A 3,789-nucleotide genomic window follows, 5' to 3' on the forward strand; every position below is an offset into this window, starting at 1 on the left:
TACCAGGTCACAGCATATTCCTCCCTACTGGCCCCAGCACAGGCCAAACTATCCTCTAGGCGAAACCACAAAGCGAGCAGCCAGGTCACTCTGTGCTGGAATTCATTGAGTTCAGGGGTAAATGAGGTTCTATCAGCTGGCTGGCCTTTGTTTGCCTTGACCCGGTCTAAGAAACAAATCAGAGAGAGAGAGTGTCAAGCAATTAATGTAATAAATGTGGGAGAGAAAAGAGGAGCAGACATCTGCTTTCATAAACCAAATTTAATCGTCTCCCGCATCTCATTTTACATGGCGCGCAACCCAACCCACAAATCCCTCTGAAAACCATAACTTGGATCCGAATCCATCACGTTCAAAACAAATGTGTGTTGCCATAACAATATGATAACCACTGACGGCTCCTGTGAAATTCTACCCACATAAGCATTTCCCTTTGGTACTGTGGAAACTGAGGAGAGCAACAATCACATTCATTTTCTCCATAAGGAAATTGATTTTGGATAATAAACTTATAAAACTTTAAAGGCATACCTACTGAGAGCTATGAGGCATCAATGGTATAAGCTTTTGTTGAAGCCATCAGCTCCTATCAACTTATTTTTTAAATATTCGTGTTCGACATTGGAATTCCTGGTGAAAAAAATGCACTAACTACGGTAACTATGGTTCAGAGAAAGCTCAACCTGTCGCAACAAAAGAACATCTTAACACCACTTCCTATGCAGCACTGTGAATGACGTAGAGTGAGTTTTTTTAGTATTTTTATTTAAAGACATTAAATAGTCATTAAAAAGCCTGAAGAACTGGAATCATGAGGAGGAACCATAACCAGAATTGTTATAATCTTTACAATTCCCAGCATAGGTCTACATCACTACCACTTTTCAGCCACTGAAAGAAAGTACAAAGGCAAGTCTTGGTCCTCAAAAGACTTCTACTTATCCAGGAGAGCCCTCATGAAAAAACATTATCTCCTTCCTTTTGTTCTTTGCACTTTGTCTTAAGTAGTGAATAGGATTAGGCCTCTAAGCTGTGCGGAAGCTCTCAACCTGGTTGGAGCTGCTTTGATCATGATCGTTTTTTTTTAGTAATTAAAACTACTCGCCAACTTTTGAGGCTTAAGGCATTAGGCCTTTGAAGGAAGGCTTGCATAGTCTTTCCTCATCATGACAGAGAGCATCTGCTGGAAGAAATGCATAAGCATTCTCTATCACAACACTGCCTCCTTTCCTACCAAGCTGACTAAAATATTCCGAATAAAAACCACCACATCCTTTCTATATGATGAATAGGCTACTCTAATCATGAACTGGTTCTTAATAAAAGGTATATTCACAGGACTCTGGCACACACGCCACTACTAAATGTAATCCAGCCACCAGATGGCAGTCTTGGGTTAAAATCGTGCCTAACCAAATATTGATAATTGAAAGTAGATTTTGGGAAAGTGGTGATCATATTCTCTAAAAGTCCTTTCAGGGATTTCTCAATGCACTCTCAGAAAGTTTTTGTATCCTTTGGAATAGTGTCCCTTGTGTGAGAGTATGTAGAAGAGGCTGACATTGATTTCTCCAAGCTATATGCAGCTGGTCCAGCACCAGCCACGTTCAGCTCTACCAAAGCCTTGTTTCAGACCACATGAACTTATTCAAACAAAGCCAGCAGACCAGGAGAGCAGTAGCATGTTATGATTGCGGATGGCGGTGTGCTTCTGGGCTCCAAGAATCATACAAGCTTGTCTTTCGGGCTTGAAAGAGTGTAGGTTAATTTCTCCCCCCTTCTCTGTGCACCCATTTCAGTCTCACCTTAACACCCCGGCACAATATGCCCTACTGTTACACATGGAGCACATGCAAAAGTTTCAAGAACTGCAAGAAAAACTTCTCCAGGGTTTCTACACTTTTTGAACAGTTAATTTCCCCAACTCTTAAACTTGTCCACTTGCAGTGTTGGGATAGTTACCCTATATAAAAAGTAATACGTAGTGTAACCTTCAATTACTTTATTAATGTAACTGATTACATTTGATTGCTTTTCTAAATTTCTAAAGAATATTTTCAACTGTTATACATTCTCAAACATCTAAACCCACTCGGATTACGGTCAGACTTTCAAAATCCTTCATCACTTGAATTCAGATTATAAAAATTAAATTTTAAAGCACAGCCACCACAAAATCAGACTTTAGTACATAAAGCATATACAGGTACATCTAAAAAAAAATTGAATATTGTGAAAAAGTAACGAATTCATATATTTTAGATTCATTACATGTAAAGTAAAACATTTCAAAAGTTGTTTTGTTTTAATTTTGATTAGATCTTACAGCTCATGAAAGTCAAAAATCAGTATCTCAAAATATTAGAATATTTACATTTGAGTTTCAATTAATGACCATCCCTACAGAATAAATTCCGGGTATCTCACAATAATGGGGAAGACTGCTGACTTGGCAATGATCCAGAAGACGAACATTGACGCCCTCCACAAAGAGGGTAAGTCACAGAGGGTCATTACTGAAAGGTGTGGCTGTTTACAGAGTGCTGTATCAAAAGCATAGTAAACGCAAAGTTGACTGGAAGGAATAATTTGGGTAGGAAAAGGTGCACAAGCAACAGGGATGACTGCAAGCTTGAGAATACTGTCAAGCAAATCAGATTCAAACACTTGTGAGAGCTTCACAAGGAGTGAACTGAAGCTGGAGTCAGTGCATCAAGAGTCACCACGCTCAGACGTCTTCAGGAAAAGGGCTACCAAGAAAAAGAACTGGATTGTTACTCAGTGGTCCAAAGTCCTCTTTTCAGATGAAAGTAAATTTTGCATTTAATTTGGAAATCAAGGTCCCAGAGTCTGGAGGAAGAGTGGAGAGGCACAGAATCCATGTTGCTTGAAGTCCAGTGTGAAGTTTCCACAGTCAGTGATGATTTGGGCTGCCATGTCATCTGCTGGTGTTGGTCCACTGTGTTTTCTGAAGTCCACAGTCAACACAGCCATCTACCAGGAAATTTTAGAGCACTTCATGCTTCCTTCTGCTGACAAGCTTTATGGAGATGCCCATTCCATTTCAGGACTTGGCACCTGCCCACACTGCCAAAAGCTGGTTCAATGATCATGGTGTTACTGTGCTTGATTGGCCAGCAAACTCGCCTGACCTGATCCCCATAGAGAATCTATGGGGTATTGTCAAGAGGAAGATGAGAGACACCAGACCCAACAACGCTATCAAAGCAACCTGGGATTCCATTACACCTGAGCAGTGCCACAAACTGATCATCTCCATGCCACGCCGCATTGATGCAGTAATTCAGGCAAAAGGAGGCCCAACCAAGTATTGAGTGCATAGAAACGAACATACTTTTCAGAAGCCTGACATTTCTGTTTAAAATATACTTTTTTACTGATCTTATGTAATATTCTAATTTTCTGAGACATTGAATTTTGGGTTTTCATTATCTGTAAGCCATAATCATCAAAATTTCAAGAAATAAAGGCTTGGAATGTTTCACTCTGTGTGTAATGAATCTATATAATATATGGGTTTCACTTTCTGAAATGAGTGACAAAAAATATTGACCTTTTTCACAATACTCTAATTTTTTGAGATGTACCTGTACATAAACCCAAACATAAAATAAAAGTTTTCGAATAAGCATGTGTCCTAAACTCCTGAAAACATCGGTGTCTCATATATTAAAGCAGTCAATGCAATTTGGGAAAGAAATCAATTAAATGTGTGTGTGTGTTTAAATATTCAGATGTAACCCCCTTTGTACATTTTCATACGTAACC

This window comes from Barbus barbus (assembly GCF_936440315.1).
Source record: "Barbus barbus genome assembly, chromosome: 42".
NCBI lineage: Eukaryota > Metazoa > Chordata > Actinopteri > Cypriniformes > Cyprinidae > Barbus > Barbus barbus.